The following is a 20,324-nucleotide window of genomic DNA, read 5'->3' on the forward strand; positions in this document are numbered from 1 at the left end:
TTCATGCAAGGAGATTGCTGCAGTTCCGTGTGGGCCAGGGCATCCCAAGAAGCAATTGATAATAATTTAAACATGTTAATTTATTTCATCTGACTTAGTTGTTAAACCATCTCTAAAATTCCTCTTTGGGAACCCAACACTTGTAAGAGACACCTCCACAGACAGCACGCTCTGTCTTAATTTTTTAATTTTTCCTAGAGACAAGGTCTCACTGTGTTACCTAGGCTGATCTTGAACTCCTGGCCTCAAGCAATCCTCCCACCTTGGCTTCCCAGAGTGCTGTGATTATATTCATAAGTGATCATACCCAGCCTCCAATACATTTTTTTGAAAATACTATCTTTTTTTCAGTTGTATAGCTTTTGCTTCTTTGTCAAAGATCAGTTGACTGTATTTATGTTGGATCTATTCTGGGCTTTGTTCTGTGTTACTGACATATTTGTCTCTTCTTTTGTCTATACCACACTTCTTGATTACTGTAGCTTTTTTTGTTTTGAGACAGAGTCTTGCTCTTTTTGCCCAGGCTGAAGTGCAATGATGCAATCTTGGCTTACCACAACCTCTGCCTCCTGGGTTCAAATGATTCTCCTGCCTCAACCTCCCAAGTAGCTGGGATTATAGGCAGGGCCACCACGCCTGGCTAATTTTGTATTTTTAGTAGAGACGGGATTTCTCCATGTTGATCAGGCTGGTCTCAAACTCCTGACCTCAGGTGATCCACCCACCTTGGCCTCCCAAAGTACTGGGATTACAGGCATGAGCCACCATGTCCGGCTGGATTGTTGTAGCTTTATAGTAAGTCTTGAAGTCAGGTAGTGTTACTCCACCAACTACCTCCTTCTCCATCAATATTATGTTGGCTATTCTGGGAATTTCACCTTTCCATATAACTTTAGAATCTGTTTGTCAATATCCACAAAATAACTTGCTAAAATTTTGATTGGGATTACATTGAATCTGTAGACCAAGTTGGGAAGAGCTGACATCTTGACAATATTGAGTCTTATTACACATGAACATAAACTCTCTCTCCATGTATTTAGTTATTGAATTCTTTCATTATAGTTTTGTAGTTTTCCTTATATAGATCTTGTATAATTTTGTTAGATTTATACTAAAGTATTTCATCATAGAGGCTACTAATATTGTGTTTTTAATTTTAAATTCCACTGTTCTTTGCTGGCATATAAGAAAGCAATTGACTTTTTTTTTTTTTTAGAGATCGGGTCTCACTTTGTCACCTAGAGCCCAGGCTGGAGTGCATAGCTTACTATGGCTTTCAACTCCTGGCATCAAGGGATCCTCCCACCTCAGTCTCCAGAGTAGCTGGGACTACAGGCATGTGGCACTGTGCCAGGCTATAATTGACTTTTGTATAATAACCTTGCATCCTGCTGCCTTGCTATAATTTAATATTAGCTCCTGGGCTTTTTGTTGTAGGTTCTTTTGGATTTCCTTTTTTGTTTTTTGTTTCTTGTTTTTTTTTTTTTTTTTTTTGAGATGGAGTCTCATTCTGTCACCCAGGCTGGAGTGCAGTGGTGCAATCTCGGCTCACTGCAACCTCCATCTCCCAAGTTCAAGCAATTCTCTCACGTCAGCCTCCCAAGTAGCTGGGATTACAGGCACCTGCCATCATTCCCGGCTAATTTTTGTATTTTTAGTAGAGACGGGGTTTCATCCTGTTGGCCAGGCTGGTCTCAAACTCCTGACCTCAAGTGATCCGCCCACCCCAGCCTCCCAAAGTGCTGGAATTAACACCATGAGCCACTACGTCTGGCCGTTGAGAATTTTTTTTTTAAGTCATGAATTGTTGTTAAATTTTGTCAAATGCTTTTTCTGCATTTATTGATAAGATTGTGTGATTTATTGATTTATTTTCTTTGGCCTGTTCATGAGACAGATTGCATTCATTAATTTTTCAAATGTTGAACCAATCTTGCATGTCTGGGGATAAATTCCACTTTCCACTTGGTAGTGGTAAGTGGTATCCATTTCTTTTTTTTTTTTTTTTTTTTAGAGAAAGGGTTTCACCATGTTGGCCAGGATGGTCTCAAACTCCTGACCTCATGATCCTCCTGCCTCAGCCTCCCAAAGTGTGGGATTACAGGTATTAGCCACTACACCCAGCCTCCAATTCATTTTATACATTGTTGGATTCTAGTTGCTAATATTTTTTGAGGATTTCTACACAAAGTTCACAAGAGTTATTGGTCTATAGTTTTCTTGGAGTACCTTTGTTTGGTTTTCATATTAGGTAATTGCTAACCTCATAGAATGAGATAGGAAGTATTCCTTCTAAATAGGCATGATGGTGTGCACCTGTAGTCCCAACACTTAGGAGGCTGAGATGGGCGTATTGATTGAGCCCAGGTGTTCCAGGCTGCACTGAGCTGTGATTGCACCACTGCACTCCAACCTGGGTGACACAGCAAAACCCTGTCTCAAAAAAAAAAATTAAAAGAAGAAAAGAGAAAGTAGTCCTTCTACTTATATTTGCTGAAAGAGATTGTAGAGAATTGATCTAATTTCTTCTTTAAATGTTTGGTAGAATTCACCAGTGTACCCATCTGGGTCTGTTGCTTTCTGTTTTGAAAGGTTATTAATTATTGATTTGATATCTTTAATAAACATAAATCTATTCAGCTATTCAGGCTGGACATGGTGGCTCATGCCTGTAATCCCAACACCTTGGGAGGCCGAGGTGGGCAGATCATATTAGGTCAGGAGTTTGAGACCAGCCTGACCAACATGGTGAAACCCTGTTTCTACTAAAAATACAAAAATCAACCAGGCATGGTGGCATGTGCCTGTAATCCCAGCTACTTGGGAGGCTGAGGCAGGAGAATTGCTTAAGCCTGGGAGGCGGAGGTTGCAGTGACCAGAGATTGCGCCACTGCACTCCAGCCTGGGTGACAGAGCAAGACTCCAACTTAAAAAAAAAAAAAAAAAAAAAAAAAAAGGCATAAATATAGACCAATTCAGATTGTCTGTTTGTTCTTGTGTGAATTTTGGGAGATTGTGTCTTTCAAAGAATTGTTCTATCTCATCCAGATTATCAAATTTGTGGGCATAGATGTGTTCATAGTATTTTTTTTTAATCCTTCTAATGTCCTTGGAAACTGTAATGTCCCTTCTTTTTTCTTTTTTTTTTTGAAACAGTCTTGCTCTGTTGCCTGTTGCCTAGGGTGGAGGGCAGTGGCACCATCTCAGCTCACTGCAACCTCCACGTCCCAGGTTCAAGGGATTCTAATGCCTTGGCCTCCGAGAACTGGAATGACAGGGGTATGCCACAATGCCCGGCTAATTGTTCTATTTTTAACAGAGACAGTGTTTCACCTTGTTGGCCAGACTGATCTCAAACTCCTGACCTCAAGCGATCTGCCTACCTCAGCCTCCAAAAGGGCTGAGATTACAGGCATGAGCCACCTCGTCCAGCCCTTTTGTTTTTGATATTAATTTGTGTTTTCTCTATTCCTAGCCTATTTAGGGGCTTACTGATTTTACCGATCTTTTCAAAGAACCAGCTTTAGGTTCATTGATTTTCTGTTGATTGATTTCATTTTTCAAATTTCATTGATTTCTGCTCTAATTTTTATTATTTGTTTTCTCTGCTTACTTTGGATTTAATTATCTATTTTCTAATTTCCTAAATTGGAAACTTAGATTACTGATTTTACTTCTTTTTTTTCTTTCTTTCTTTTTTTTTTTTTTTTTTGAGACGGAGTTTCGCTCTTGTTAACCCAGGCTGGAGTGCAATGGCGCGATCTCGGCTCACCGCAACTTTCGCCTCCTGGGTTCAGGCAATTCTCCTGCCTCAACCTCCTGAGTAGCTGGGATTACAGGCACGCGCCATCATGCCCAGCTAATTTTTTGTATTTTTAGTAGAGACGGGGTTTCACCATGTTGACCAGGATGGTCTCAATCTCTTGACCTGGTGATCCACCCGCCTCGGCCTCCCAAAGTGCTAGGATTACAGGCGTGAGCCACCGCGCCTGGCCCTTCTTTTCTTTTGAGATAGAATCTCGCTCTGCCACCCAGGCTAGAGTGCAATGGTGCAATCTTGGCTCACTGCAACCTCTGCCTCCCGGGTTCAAGCGATTCTTCTGCCTCAGCTTCCCAAGTAGCTGGAACTACAGGCGCACACCACCATGTCTAGCTAATTTTTGTATTTTCAGTAGAGACAGCGTTTCACCATATTAGCCAGGCTGGTCTCGAACTCCTGACCTCATGATTTGCCCACCTCAGCCTCCCAAAGTGCTGGGATTACAGGCATGAGGCACCTCACCTGGCAGGTTACTTATTTTAGATCTTTTCTATTAGAAGCATTCAGTGGTATAAATTTCCCTCTAAGCACATCTTTTGCTGATCTTTCTAATTCTGAAACTTGTGTTTTTATTTATTTTCATTTAGTTAGAAATATTTTAAAATTTTTCTTGAGATTTCTTCTTTGACCCAGGTGCTATTTAGAAATGTGTTGTTTTCTATTCAAGTGTTTTGAGATTTTTTTTGCTTTCTTTCTGTTATTGGTTTCTAGTTTCTAGTTTAATTCCTTTGTAGTCTGAGAGTAGACATTAGATGGTTTCTCTTTTTTTATTTTTTATTTTCTTATTTTTATTTTTTTAGACAGGGTATTACTCTGTCACTCAGGCTGGATTGCAGTGGAGCAATCTCAGTTCACTGCAACCTCCACCTCCCAGCTTCAGGGGTGGATTACTGGAAGTCAGGAATTTGAGACCAGCCTGGCCAACATGGTGAAACCCCATCTCTACTAAAAAAAGGATAGTTAGTCGGGACGTGGTGGCACGTGACGGTAGTTCCAGCTATCGGAGGCTGAAGCAGGAGAATCACTTGAACCCGGAAGGCAGAGGTTGCAGTGAGCCGAGATGGCATCACTGCACTTTAGCCTAGGCGACAGAGCAAGACTCCATCTTAAAAACAAAACAAAATGAAAACAAACAAAAAGCCAAAAAACCAAACAAAACAAAAACCAAATCTCTCTCTTTCTTTCTCCCATCTTTTCCAGCCTTTAGTTACCTCTGTTCTGCTTTTTCTTTCTATGAGATCAACTTTTTTTTTTTAGCTTCCACAGATGAACAAGAACATGAGTGTTTAACCGTCTATTCCTGGTTTACTCCATTTAATATCATGTCTTCCAGTTCCATCCATGTTGCCTCAAATGACAAGATATCTTTTTTTAATTTTTATTTTACTTTTAGATATTTGTTTTTGAGACAGGGTCTCACTCTGTAGCCCAGGCTGGAATGCAGTGGCATGATCTCAGCTCACTGCAACCTCTGCCTCCTAAGTTCAAGTGATTCCCCTGCCTCAGCCACCCTAGTAACTGGGATTACAGGCACACACCACCACACCCAGCTAATTTTTGTATTTTTAGTAGAGACAGGGTTTTGTCATGTTGCCCAGGCCAGTCTCCAACATCTGAGCTCAAGCAATGAATAGCATTTTGTTGTGTTTTTTTAACCACATTTTCTTTATACATTCATCTGTTGTTGGACACTTGGGTCAATTGTATATCTTGGCTACTGTAAATAGTGCTACAGTAAACATGAGGGTGCAGATATCTCTTTAATATGTTGATTCCATTTCCTTTGGACAATGCCCAGTAGTGGGATTGCTGAATCACATAGTAGTTCTATTTGTAGTTTTTTGAGGAAGCACCATACTATTTTCAATAGTGGCCGTACTAGTTTACATTCCCACCTACGGCACGTAAGTTCGCTTTCCTTCACAGCCTTGCATTTATTATTTTTTGTCTTTTTGATGATAGCCACCCTAACTGGAGTGAGATCATATTGTGGTTTTCAATTTGCATTTCTCTGATGATTAGTTATGTGCAACATTTTTTCATACATTTGTTGGCCACCTGTATGTGTTCTTTTAAGAAACATCTGTTGAGATCATTTGTCCATTTTAAAATCAGATTTCTTTTTTTCGCTTTTGAGATGTTTGAGTTCCTTGTATTTTTTGGATATTAATTCCCTGATGAATGAGTAGTCCGTAAACAAGTGCTCTCATTTGAGGTTGTCTGTTCGCTCCCTTGTTTGTTTTTCTTTGCTGTGATTGTTTTCTTTGCTGTGCAGAAACATTTTAGTTTGATGTAATACTATTTGTCTATTTTTACTTTAGTTACCTGTGATTTTGAGGTGTTATTCATAAAATCTTTTCCCAGACCAATGTCCTGAAGTATTTTGCCTGTTTCCTTTTGTTTATTTTGTTTGGTTTGGTTTTCTGTTTTCTTTTTTATTTCAACAGCTTTCAGGGCACAAGTGGTTTTTGGTGACATGTATTTCCATTTGTTTGCATCATCTATGATTTCTTTCAACACTGTATTGTAGCTCTCCTTACAGAGATCTTTCACCTTCTTAATTAAGTGAATTCTTAGGTATTTTATTATTTTTTTTGCATCTATTGTAAAAGAGATTGAGTTCTTGATTTGATTCTCAATGTAATAATTGTTGGTGTAGAGTGGTGCTATTGATTTGGGTACATCGATTTTGTAACCTGAGAGTTACTAAACTCATTTATCAAATCCAGGAGTCTTTTGATGAAGTCTTTAGGGTTTCCTAACTCATTCCATGAAGCCAGTATCACCCAGACACCAAAGCCAGAAAAGAATTTTACAAAAAAAAAAACAAAAAAAACTATATACCAATATTCCTGATGAACATAGATGCAAAAATCTTCAACAAAATTCTAGCAAACCAAATTTAACAGCATACCAAAAAGATAATTTACCATAATCAAGTGGATTTCATCCCAGGAATACAGGGATGGTTTAACATATGCAAGTCAATAAATGTGATTCATCACATAAACAGAATTAAAAACAAAAACCATACGATCATCTCAGTAGGTGCAGTAAAAGTATTCAATAAAATCCAGTGTCCCTTTTGATAAAATCCCTCAACAAACTAAGCATAGAGAGAGTATATCTCAAAATAATAAAAGCCGTATGTGACAAACCCACAGCCAACATCATATTGAATGGGGAAAAGTTGAAAGCATTAGCACTAAGAACTGGAACAAGACAAGGATGCCCACTTTCACCAATTCTGTTCAACATGGAACTGGAAGTCCTAGCTAGAGCAATCAAGCAGGAGAAAAAAATAAAGGCAATCCAAATTGGAAATGCAAAAGTCAAAATATCTCTGCTTGCCAATGATATTATATACCTAGTTTGTGTGCATAGAGGTGTTCATAGTAGTCTTGAATGATCTTTTGTATTTCTGTGGTATCAGTTGCAATGTCTCTATTTTTATTTCTAATTGTGCTTATTTAAGTCTTCTCTCTTCTTGGTTAATCTAGCTAATGGACTATCAATTTTGTTTATCTTTCAAAGAAACAACTTTTCATTTCATTGATGTTTTGTATCTTTTTGTTTCAACTTCATTTAGTTCTCTGATCTTTGCTATTCTTTTTCTTCCCCTAACTTTGGATTGGTTTGGTTTTGGTTTTATTTTTCCTTAGGATGGTTTGTTTCTGAATCAATTTATACTGTTTCTCTATTTCCTTGAGGTATCATGTTAGGTTTTAAGTTTCAAAACCTATGTCAGAAGCACTAGACAGATCATTGAGGAAGAAAGTTAACAGAGAGACACTGAACTTAAACCAAGTTAGGTCTTTTACCTTGTTTTATTTTGTTTTTGTGTTTGAGACAGAGTCTTGCTCTGTCACCCAGGCTGCAGTGCAGTGGCGTAACCCTGGCTCATTGCAGCCTCTGCCTCCCAGGTTCAAGCAGTAGCCTTGCCTCAACCTCCTGAGTAGATGGGACTACAGGCATGCACCACCATACTCAGCTAATTTTTGTATTTTTAGTAGAGATGGGGTTTTGCCATGTTGGCCAGGCTGGTTTTGAACTCCTGGACTCAAGCGTTCTACCTGCCTTGGCCTCCCAAAGTGCTGGGATCATAAGCGTGAGCCACCATACCTGGCCCATCTTTTACATTTTTTATTTATTTATTTTTGAGATGGAGTTTCACTCTTGTTGTCTGGGCTGGAGTGCAATGGTGCGATCTCGGCTCACTGCAACCCCCACCTCCCAGGTTCAAGTGATTCTTTTGCCTCAGCCTTCTGAGTAGGTGGGATTACAGGCATGCACCATCATGCCTGGCTAATTTTGTGTTTTTAGTAGAGATGGGGTTTTACCATGTTGGTCAGTCAGGTCTCAAACTCCTAACCTCAGGTGATCCTCCTGCCTTGGCCTCCCAAAGTGCTAAGATTACAGGTGTGAGCCACTGTGCTTGGCCTACATTTTTTACGTAAGCATTTTGTACTATAAACTTTTAGCACTGTTTTAATGTATCCTGGAGATTTTGATCACTTGTGTCACTGTTATTGTTTTATTTATTTATTTTTTTTTTTTTTGACAAAATCTCACTTTGTCACTCAGGCTGGAGTACAGTGGCACAATCTTGGCTCACTGCAACCTCCATTTCCTGGATTCAACTAATTCTTATGCCTCAGCCTCTCAAGTAGCTGTGCCCACAGGCATGTACCACCAATACTAATTTTTGTATTTTTAGTAGAGATGAGGTTTCACCACATTGGCCAGACTGGTCTCAATCTCTTGGGCTCAAGTGATCTGCCCACCTTGGCCTCCCACAGTGCTGAGATTACAGGCATGAGCCACCATGCCCAACTGTTATCATTAATTTTGAAGAATTTTCTAATTTTCATCTTGAGGCTGGGCATAGTGGCTCACACCTATAAACTCAGCACTTTGGTAGTAGTCTTGAATGATCTTTTGTTATTTCTGCGGTGTCAGTTGAATGCCTCAATTTTCATTTCTAACTGGGCTTATGTAAATCTCTCTTAAAGGTGGGAGGATCGCTTCAGCCCAGGAGTTTGAGACTAGCCTGGGCATATAGTGAGACCTTGTCACTATAAAAAATTAAAAACTTAGCCAAGCATGGTGGTGTGTGCTTATAGTCCTGGCTACTCAACAGGCTGAGGTGGGAGGATTACTTGTGCCCAGGAGTTTGGGGCCGAAGTGAGCCAAAATTATGCCACTGCACACCAGCCTGAGTGACAGAGTGAGGCCCTGTCACAAACCAACCAACCAACAAAAAACATTTCATCTTGATTTTATTGTTAACCTAAAAATTATTCAGGAGCAGATAGTTTAATTTCCATGTATTTGTATAGTTTTGAGTGTTCCTTTTGGAATTGATTTCTAATTGTATTCTGCTATGGTCTGAGAAGATACTTGATATGATTTTGATTTTTAATAATTTATTGAGACTTGCTTTTCGGCCATACGGTCTGTCTTTGAGAATGTTTCATGTGGTATTAAGAAGAAAGCATGCTCTGCAGTTCTTGTATAGAATGTTCTGTAAATGTCTGTTAGGTCTATTTTTTCTAGAGGGAAGTTTAAGATAAGTGTCTCTCTGTTGACTTTCTTCCTCAATGATCTGTCGAGTGCTGACAGTGGTGTGTTGGCCAGGCTGGTCTTGAACTCCTGGCCTCAGATGACCTGCTTGTTTCAGCCTCCCAAAGTGCTAGGATTGCAGGTGTGAGCCACCACACCCAGCCCAAAAGTTTCTATTCTGGGAAATATTGACCTTTTATTTCAAAATTTAGAATTCTTTTTACCACAATTGAACAAATTCACTCAGCATTTGCTTGTCTGAGAAAGATTTTACCTCTCCTTTAGGTGTGAAACTTCATTTTTCTGGATATATCATTCTTGGCTGACAGTTATTCTGTTTAAGGAGTCTAAAATCTGGTTAGTAAGAATGATGCAGACAGTGATAGCAAAGGCTTCACAAAAGTTTTCTCCTTCCTGGCTGTTGTCTTATCGTGTCTGCAGATGCCGTAATGGACTGTGTTGGTTGGCCTCCAGCCAGGAGGTGGCAGTTGCAAAAGAGTACCAACTGCAGTACTCATAGTGGGATTTGTGCTTGCCTTATGTTACCCAGGGGAGGTACTCTGGCGTCTTAGGCAATGTGTGAGACCGTGGAGCTCCCAAAAGTCCCTGTCCTTTGTGTTAACCTACCAGAGCAGGTGGAGGGGAAAAGCCAGATGGAGGTTGGGTCAGACAAGTCTGTGCTCTGGCTCTCCATGTGTCAGTGCAAGCAGTAGCCTCAATGGAAATCGGAGTACAGTTCTGGGGCCACTGGGTTAATGTTCCAGGGAGTAGCACAGCTGCCTGTGCTGAACAGAAGAATCCACATGGGGATTGACAGGTTGCAGGCAGCAGTAAGCCCTGTCCAGCTCTCATGCACTTAGCAAGGCAAGTCTCACACTGATGGTGTTATAGAAGCAGCAGCTAGCTGGATTCAGGACATCCTGTGCTCAGAACTCAAACTTTCCCAGGCCATAAGCCTTCCCCATTGGAACAGAAACCTTGTCTTTCAGGTCATGCCTCTCCCAGTCTGCCCTGGTGAAGCAGGGGCACCCAGCTCCTACACCTGTGGCTAGAACACACTTCCCACTTGTCCCTCAGTTCTTGCCAAGGGGTTTCATCCCTGCTAAAGATTATGTCACAGTCAGGTGCAGTGGCTCATGCCTATAATACCAGCACTTTGGGAGGCTGAGGCAGGTGGATCACCTGAGGTCAGGAGTTCCAGACCAGACTTGCCAACATGGTGAAACCCCATCTCTACTAAAAATACAAAAATTAGCTGGGCATGGTGGCAGGCGCCTGTAATCCCAGCTACTAGGGAGGCTGAGGCAGGAGAATCGCTTGAACCCAGGAGGCAGAGGTTGCCACTGCACTCCAGCCTAGGTTACAAAGTGAGACTTTGTCTTACAAAAAAAAAAAAAAAAAAAAAGAAGAATATAGTATCACAGATCTCAGTTGGGAGCTTCTCTCAACCTGTGACTGCTGCCTGAGACAGCTGGCCGACTTCCATGAGGTCCCCTGTGAGCTAGGATCAGGAATGGCTTCCCATCATCTCCACTGGAGTCTGGGATTGCACATCCTAACGCCTCTCTCTCTCACATACTCCCCACAGCTCACTAAATCGTCTCCAGCACTGGGTAGGATTAAGGCTTTGCCCCAGGGCCTGGATTGCCAGGTTCCCCAGTGGGAGTGAATATCACAGAGGCAGTCTCTCCTCTCACACTCTCGGGGTCTCACAGTTTTCTGCCTGCCTAATGACGTAAGGCTGCTTCTCACTGCTTCCTTCACAGGGTAATTGGTTTCTTTCAGTTTTCCTTGTTAAGTTTCTGTGTTGCTTCTTGGAAAAAAGTTCACAGTATAAATCTGTATGCACTATTCTTTTTTTTTTTTTTGAGACAGAGTCTTGCTCTGTTGCCCAGGCTGGAGTATGGTGGCGTGATCTCGGCTCACTGCAACTTCTGCCTCCTGAGTTCAAGTGTTCTCCTGCCTCAACCTCCCAAGTAGCTGGGATTACAGGTGTGCACTACCACACCTGGCTAATTTTTTGTATTTTTAGTAGAGACATTTTATTACTGCTTCGATCTCGTTACTTGCTATTGATCTGTTCAGGCTTTCTACTTTTCCTTGGTTCAATTTTGGCTGGTTGTGTGTCCAGGAATTTATCCACTTCCTCTAAATTTTCAAATGTATTGGTGTAGTTGTTCATAATAGCCTGCAGTGATCCTTTGTATTTCTGTGGCATTGGTAGTGATGCCTTTTTTTGTTGTTGTTTCTGATTTTATTTATTTGGGTTTTATCACTTTTTTTTTTAGTTAGCTTGTCAATTTTGTTTATCATTTCCATTCATTTACTTTTAATCTATATGTCTTTATATCTAATGTAGATTTTTGTAGACAATAAATAGTTTGATCTTGCCTTTTTAATGTTTTTTAAATTTTTGAAACAGAGTCTGTCTCTGTTGCCCAGGATAAAGTACAGTGGCACAATCTTGGTCCATTGCAACCTCTGCCTCCCGGGTTCAAGTGATTCTAGTACCTCAGTCTCCCGAGTAGCTGGGATTATAGGCATGTGCCACATGCCCGACTAATTTTTGGGTTTTTTTTGTTGTTGTTGTTTTGCTCTTTTTTATATGAGACAGAGTCTTGTTCTGTCACCCAGGCTACAGTGCAGTGGCATGATCTCAGCTCACTGCAACTTCTGCCTCCCAGGTTCAACCGATTCTCCTGCCTCAGCCTCCTGAGTAGCTGGGATTACATGTGTGCACCACCACGCCCAGCTAATTTTTGTATTTTTAGTAGAGATGAGGTTTTGCCAATTGGCCAGGCTAGTCTCAGGTGATCCGCCCACCTAAGCCTTCCAAAGTGCTGGGATTACAGATGTGAGCCACTGTGCCCGGCCTTTACCTTGTTTTTTGATTCACTCTGACAATCTCTATCTTTTAATTGATGTGTTTAGACAATTGATGTGTAAGTCATTATTGATATTGGGTTAATACATGCCATATTAGTTACTGTTTTTTATTTATTGCCCTTGTTCTTTATTTCTTTTTTGTCTTCCATGCTTGGCCTGAGTCTCATGGCAGGAGTGGTAGCATTTTATAGAATTCATTTTTTATCTTAGCTTATCAGTTATACTCCCTTTTTAACTTCTTTTCACTGTTTGTTTTAGAGTTTGCAATATACCTTCCTTGAAACGAGCAGTGAAAGAGTAAAAAAAAAAAAAATTTGCAATATACATTTATAACTAATCCAGGTCCACTTTCAAATAACACTATAGTGGTTCACAGGTAGTACAAGTATCATATAATGACAAATTATCCTGATTCCTCCCTCCTATCCTTTGTATAATAGCTTTCATTCATTTCACTTATACGTAAGGATATACATCTGCTTATATTTGCTTATATATCTTACATAGCTGTATATACGTTTATATGTGTGTATATATCTATCTGTTAGATCAATTAGAAATACAAATTTGAAGTTTTATTTTACCTTCGCTTTTCCTTAACGTTCTTCCTTTATGTAGATCTGAGTTTTTGACTTATACTGTTTTCCTTCTCTCTAAAGAAAATTTTTAAACATTTCTTGTAAGGTAAGTCTACTGGCAACAGATTCTCTTACTTTTCATTTGTCTGGAAAAGTCTGTTCCTTCTTCACTTTTGAAGAATAATTTTGCAGAGTACAGAATTCTAGTTATGGTTTTTTTTTCCTCTCAAAACTTAAATGTTTCATTCCATTCTCTTCTTGTTTATATGGTTTCTGAGATAAACTGGATGTAATTTTAATCTTTGCTACTCTGTATCTAAGATTTTCTTCCCCTCCCAACTTCCTTCTCAGGATTTTTTCTTTCTCTTTGACTTTCTTCAATTTAAATATGTTATGTCAGCTATAGTATTTTTTGGCATTTATCCTGCGTAGTGTTCTCTGAGCTTTCTGAATCTGTGGTTTGGTATCTGACATTAATTTGATAAAATTCTAGGGTCGGGCACAGTGGCTTATGCCTGTAATCCCAGGACTTTGGGAGGCCAGGGCAGAAGGATCACCTGAGGTCAGGAGTTTGAGACCAGCTGGCCAACAAGATGAAACCCTGTCTCTACTAAAAATACAAAAATTAGCAGGGAGTGGTGGTGGGTTCCTGTAATTCCAGCTACTTGGGAGGCTGAGGCAGGAGAATTGCTTGAACCAGAGGCCGAGGTTGCAGTGAGCCGAGGTCACACCACTGCATTCCAGCCTGGGTGACAGGAGCGAAACTCCGTCTCAACAACAACAATGAAATTAATTTGATGAGATTCTCTATCATTATTATGTCATAATATTGCTTTTTTTCTCTTTTTCTTCTTCTGGATTTCCCATTACATGTTGTTATACCTTTTTTATTCATCATGCTGTTCTTCGATGTTCTGCAGTGGTTTTTCTTTAATCTTTTTTATCTTTGCTTTTCAGTTTTGAAAATTTTTCTTTTTCTTTTTTTTTTTTTTTTTTTGAGACAGAGTCTCACTTTGTCATCCAGGCTGGAGTGCAGTGGTGTGATCTCAGCTCACTGCAATCTCAACTTCCTGGGTTCAAGCAATACTTCTTCCTCAGCTTCCCAAGTAGTTAGGACTACAGGCACACACCACCACACCCAGCTAATTTTTGTATTTTTAATAGAGACAGGGTTTCACTATATTGGCCAGGCTGGTCTGGAACTCCTGACCTCAAGTGATTCACCTGCTTTAGCCTCCTAAAGTGCTGGGACTACCGATATGAACCACCACGCCTGGCCACTTTTTTCTTTTCTTTAAGACAGGGTCTTACTCTGTCCCCACACTGTAGTGCAGTGGTACGATCTCAGCTTATGGCCACCTCAACCTCCCAGATTCAAGTTGTCCTCCCCACTCAGCCCCCTGAGTAGCTGGGGCTACAGGTGCATGCCACCATGACCAGGTAATTTTTTCTTTTTTTGTATCTTTTTGTAGAGATGAGTTCTTCCTATGTCACCCATGGCTGGTTTTGAACTTCTGGGCTCAAGTGATCCACACACCTTTGCCTCCCAAAGTGTCGAGATTACAGGTGTGAGTCGTTGCATCTGGCCCAGTTTTGGCAATTCCTTTGAGAAATTCTCCAAGCTCAGAAATTCTTTCCGTAGGCTTGTTGAATCTCCTAACAAGTGCATCAGAGTTATTGTTCATTTCTGTTAGTTGCACTAAGTACTGAGGTCAGGTAGCATAAGTTTTCCAACTCTGTTATTTTTCCAAAGTTGTTTTGACTATTCTATATCCTATGCATTTCTATATGCATTTTAGAATTATCTTGGCGGTTTCTACAAAACAGCCTGCTGGAATTTTTATTGTGATTGCATTGAGTCTTTAGATTAATTTGGCAGAAATTGACATTTAACAATATTGAGTCTTCTGATAAGTTAAAACAATTTTTTAATGGTTTTCTTTCTGGCCTCTTTGTTTAGAGACTTCTGATAACTCTTTTTAGTAAGTTGCGTACTTTATGACCCTTTATCCCTAAATTTTAAATTATGTATTTCCTAACAATAAGAATATTCTTGTTAAAATGCATTTGAGGAAAAAAAAGAATATTATCTTATATTTCCATAATACAGTTAATCAGCCTCAGTAAATTTAACATAGATATAATATTTTTATTTTATCCATTGTCTGTATTCCAATTTTGTCAGTTGATCCAGTAATGTTCCTTATAGCATTCTTTTCCTCTAGTACAGTTTCCAAACTAGAATCACATGTGTATTTGGTTGTCATGTGTGTTTAATTGGGAACAGGTCATCATCAGCCCTTCTTTATCTTTTATGACATTAATGTTTTTGAATAATACAATCCCTTTTTTTCTTTTTCTTTTTTTTATAGTCCTTTTTTAAAAAAAAAAATGTGTGCTATTTTAGTGTGAAACAACATGGTAATTAAAGGAAGTTTAAAAAATAGGCCGGGTACTGTGGCTCACGCCTATAATCCCAGCACTTTGGGAGGCTGAGGTGGGTGGATCATTTGAGATCAGGAGCTCAAGACCAGCCTGGACAACATGATGAAACCCTGTCTCTAATAAAAATCAAAAATTAGCCAGGCATGGTGGTGCATGCCTATAGTCTCAGCTACTCAGGAGGCTTAGGTGGGAGAAAGGAGCCTGAGGTGAGAGAATTGCTTGAGTCTAGGATGCGGAAGCTGAAGTGAGTCGAGATTGCACAACTGCCCTCCAGCCTGGGCAACAGAGTGAGACTCTGTCTCAAAATAATAATAATGATGATGATGTTGTTTACTGCTTAGAACAGAGAAGTCAATTAACAAATAGATTACTAAGAAGCTTCAGTATAACTGTTATTCTTTGACTTACATGTGGCAAAAAATAACAAGGCTTTCCTGATCTGATTTCAAATAATTTTACATAATAATTTTTATAACAAGTACTTCCTTGGTTCCTCTTCATGAAATAGTCTTCTTTTTTTTTAGATGGAGTTTGGCTTTTGTTGCCCAGGCTGAAGTGCAATGGCATGATCTTGGCTCACTACAACCTCTGCCTCCTCAGTTCAAGCAATTCTCCTGCCTTAGCCTCCTGAGTAGCTGGGATTACAGGCGCCCACCACTACTCTCAGGTAATTTTTGTATTTTTAGTAGAGATGGGGTTTTACCATGTTGGCCAGGCTGGCCTCACACTCCTGGCCTCAGGTGATCTGCTTGCCTTTGCCTCCCAAGGTGCTGGGATAACAGGCGTGAGCCACCATGCCCAGCCAAAATAGTCATTTTAAAAATAAAACTAAAAAATATTTTTTGACAGCGTGGTAGAGACTAAAAGGGCTTTTCCATCATTTGGCACAGTTGCTCATACCTATAATCTCAGCACTTTGGGAGGCTGAGGTGGGAAGATCACTTGAGGCCAGCAGTTCAAGACCAGCCTAGGCAACTTAGTGAGACGCTGTCTCTACAAAAATTAAAATAACAGTAAAATTAGTCAGACATGGGGCACACTCTTATAGTCCCAACTACTCAGGAGGCTGAGATGGGAGGATCACTTGAGCCCAGGAGGTTGAGGTTGCAGTGAGCAGTGACTGTGCCACTGCACTTCAGCCTCAGTGACAGAGTGAGATCCTGTCTCAAAAAAATCTAACAAAGTTAAAAAAAAAAAAAAAAAAAGATAGAGCTTATCCCTATGTGCCTCACCTCTCCTTCGAAGATACAAGGGGAGACTACAGTTCCCAGCTTGCTAGTCATTAGGCAAGAAATGTGTCTGCTTCTTGCCAGTGAAATGTGAATGTTAAGAGATGTGTGTCCTTTCTGGATGGACATGTTTAAGAACTGGTATGTTATCTCCATGAGCTTTGTTCACCACCATAGTGACCCTGGAAAGGCAACATTTCTAGATAGAAGAAGCCTGGATTCCTGAGTGACCAGATGGAGGAGAACTCTGGCTTACCAACATCAAAATTCGATATCAGTGAGCCAGACATCAAAATTTGGTACTAGGAATTTGATACTGTATCATCCTATGCCATCCTGACTAAAATGGGACTTTATGTCCCATTTGATTTCTGTTGGAAAAGAGAACTGAAGAGTAGCTGATTCCAAAATATTCTCTTAAGGTCCCATCATTCCTAGGGCAGATCCTTAATGAAAAATTGATCTTCACTCATCAAACAAAATATACAAAAATATCTTAGAGCTAGAAGGAAAGTAACAAATGGTTACATGCAGGGCACTTTTTTTCCTTTTCTGAGGATGTATCATTTGGATGTTTTAAGTTACAAATATCAGAAAGTCTAAATTGAATTGGCTTAAAAATAAGAAAATGCTCCATACTACAAGGCTACAGTAATCAAAACTGCATGGTACTGGTACCAAAACAGAGATATAGACCAATGGAACAGAACAGAGGCCTCAGAAATAACACCACACATCTACAACCATCTGATCTCTGACAAAGCTGACAAAATAAGCAATGGGGAAAGGATTCCCTGTTTAATAAATGGTGTTGGGAAAACTGGCTAGCCATGTGCAGAAAGCTGAAACTGGACCCCTTCCTTACACTTTATACAAAAATTAACTTCAGATGGATTAAAGATTTTTTTTCTAAAAAAAAGACATTTATTCAGCATCACGATCAGGCTATTACATTTAGCAATCAACAGCATGGGTGCAAAAAAAAAAAAATCTACGTTAAAACCCTTCGTTGGAATGCTTTACACTTTCCACGGAACAGAAACTAAAATAACCTGTTATACAGTTAGTCACAAATACAGTCCTTGAGTTTTTTGCCCATACACATGAGTATTTGTCTAAATCATGTCTTCTTTGTAGCAGCTAGGCCCTGCCACCACTGTACTTGGCTGAGTTCACAAATCTGTTGTAACCTGTAGCTTCCCTGTCACTTCTCTGGCTCTCCTCTCCTGCTAAGCCTTGTTTCCTAATTAAAATCTGCCACTGCCATAGCTACTGCTGCTGCTAGAACTGCCATAGCCACCTTGGTTTCATGGCTTGGCAAAGTATTGGCTGCCACCTCCACCACAGGGGCGAGAGCTTCTGCCTCCAAAGTTTCCTCCCTTCATGGGTCCAAAATTTGAAGACTGATTGTTGTAATTGCCAAAATTGTTGTAGCTTCCACCACCTCCAAAATTGCTTCCATCACTACCAAATCCATTACAGCCATCCCACTGCCACCATATCCACCGCCACGGCTGCCACCAAAGCCACTATGACCACTGAAGTTTCCTCCATGTCCAAAGTTGTCATTCCCACCGAAACCACCTTCTTGACCACCACCAAAGTTTCCAGAACCACTTCGACCTCTGGCTGGATGAAGCACTAGCCATCTTCTGCTTTGACAGGTCTTTCCTAACCTCACAGTTGAGGCCATTCACAGTGTGGTATTTCTGAATGACAATCTTATCCACGAAGTCAAAGGTTACATGGTCATGAAAGGTTACAAAAACAAAGCCCCTTTTCTTGCCACTGCTTTGGTCAGTCATGATTTCAATCACTTCAGTTTTTCCATACTGTTCAAAATAATCTCTTAGGTGATGTTCTTCAGTGTCTTCTTTAATGCCATTAACAGATATTTTTTCACAGTTAAGTGGGCACCTGGTCTTTGAGAATCTTCTCTTGAGATAGCTCTCTTTGGTTCCACAACTCTTCCATTCACTTTGTGTGGCCTTGCATTCATGGCTGCATCCACCTCCTCCACAGTTGCATACGTGACAAACCCAAAGCCCCTGGAGCGCTTGGTGTTTGGATCTCTCATTACCACACAGTCTGTGAGCGTTCCCCATTGCTCAAAATGGCTCCTCCGGCTCTCATCAGTTGTTTCAAAGCTCAACCCTCCAATGAAGAACCTCCTCAGCTGTTCGGGCTCTTTAGGAGACTCTGACTTAGACATGATCACAGGGAGAAGAGAGACTTTAACGATGCTTCTTTGGCAGTGTCCATGGTCAGAAAGGTGAATTAAAGATGAAAACGTAAGACCTAACACCACAAAAATCTTAGAAGAAAACCTAGGCAATACCATTCATGACATAGGCATAGGCAAGGACTTCATGACTAAAACACCAAAAGCAATGGCAACATAAGCCAAAATTGACAAATGGGACCTAATTAAACTTAAGAGCTTCTGCACAGCAAAAGAAACAATCATTAGAATGAATTGGCAACCAACAGAATGGGAAACAATTTTTGCAAGCTACCCATCTGACAAAGGGCTAATATCCAGAATCTACAAAGAACTAAAACAAATTTACAAGAAAAAAACAAACAGTCCCATCAAAAAGTGAGTGAAGGATATGAACAGACACATTTCAAAAGAAGACATGCAGCCAACAAACATGAAAAAGTGCTCATCATCACTGGTCATTAGAGAAATGTAAATCAAAACCACATTGAGATACCATCTCGTGCCAGTTAGAATGGTGATCATTAAAAAACCTGGAGATAAGATGCTGGAGAGGATGTGGAGAAATAGGAACACTTTTACACTGTTGGTGGGAGTGTAAATTAGTTGTGGAAGACAGTGTGGTGATTCCTTAAGGATTTAGAAATAGAAATATCGTTTGACCCACTAATCCCATTACTGGATATATACGCAAAGGATTATAAATGCTCTATTGTAAAAACACATGCACACATATGTTCATTGTGGCACTGTTTACAATAGCAAAGACTTGGAACCAATCCAAATGCCCATCAGTGATAGACTGGATAAAGAAAGTGTGGCACATATACACCATAGAATACTATGGAGCTGTAAAATGGATGAATTCACGTCCTTTGCAGGGACATGGATGAATTTGGAAACCGTCATTCTCAGCAAACTGACACAAGAACAGAAAGCGAAACACTGCATGTTCTCACTCATAAGTGGGTGTTGAACAATGAGAGCACATGAACACAGGGAGGGGAGCATCACACACTGGGGTCTGTTGGGAGGTAGGGGGCTAGGGGAGGGATAGCAGGGGGTAGGGAGATAGAGGAGGAATAACATTAGGAGAAATACCTAATGTAGGTGATGCGGGGATGGATGCAGCAAACCACCATGGCATGTGTATATCTATGTAACAAGATCTGCACATGTACCCCAGAACTTAAGCATAATTTAAAGAAAATAAGAAAACACATTATCATACATTACTAAAATCCCCAACTAGGGTAGGAAGTGCTTCAGGACTGGTCAATTCAACAACTCAATGTGCTATTAGGAACCTGGATTCCAGGCTGGGCATAGTGGCTCATGCCTGTAATCCCAATACCTTGGGAGGCCGAAGCAGGTGAAATTTGAGACCAGCCTGGCCAACATGGTGAAACCCTGTCTGTATCAAAAAACACAAAAATTAGCCAAGCATGGTAGTGCATGCCTGTAATTCCAGCCACTCGGGAAGCTGAGGTGCGAGAATTGCCTAAACCTGGGAGATGGAGGTGCAATGAGCCGAGATTGTGCCACTGCACTTCAGCCTGAGTGGCAAAGTGAGACTCTGT

At 40.4% G+C, this 20,324-nt stretch overlaps 1 pseudogene across 1 annotated transcript; it reads right to left on the minus strand.

The window, feature by feature from the left end:
* Positions 1 to 17,755: 17,755 nt before the first annotated feature.
* On the minus strand, positions 17,756 to 18,775 carry LOC116527476 (annotated as a pseudogene). The gene is made up of 2 exons (XR_004258561.1): positions 18,123 to 18,775; positions 17,756 to 17,967 (listed from the first exon to the last, which is right to left on the minus strand). The product of XR_004258561.1 is annotated as a heterogeneous nuclear ribonucleoprotein A1-like (transcript).
* Positions 18,776 to 20,324: the final 1,549 nt, after the last annotated feature.

Source organism: Sapajus apella, unplaced genomic scaffold, assembly GCF_009761245.1.
Source record: "Sapajus apella isolate SASKATOON/1434 unplaced genomic scaffold, GSC_monkey_1.0 scaffold54, whole genome shotgun sequence".
Lineage (NCBI taxonomy): Eukaryota > Metazoa > Chordata > Mammalia > Primates > Cebidae > Sapajus > Sapajus apella.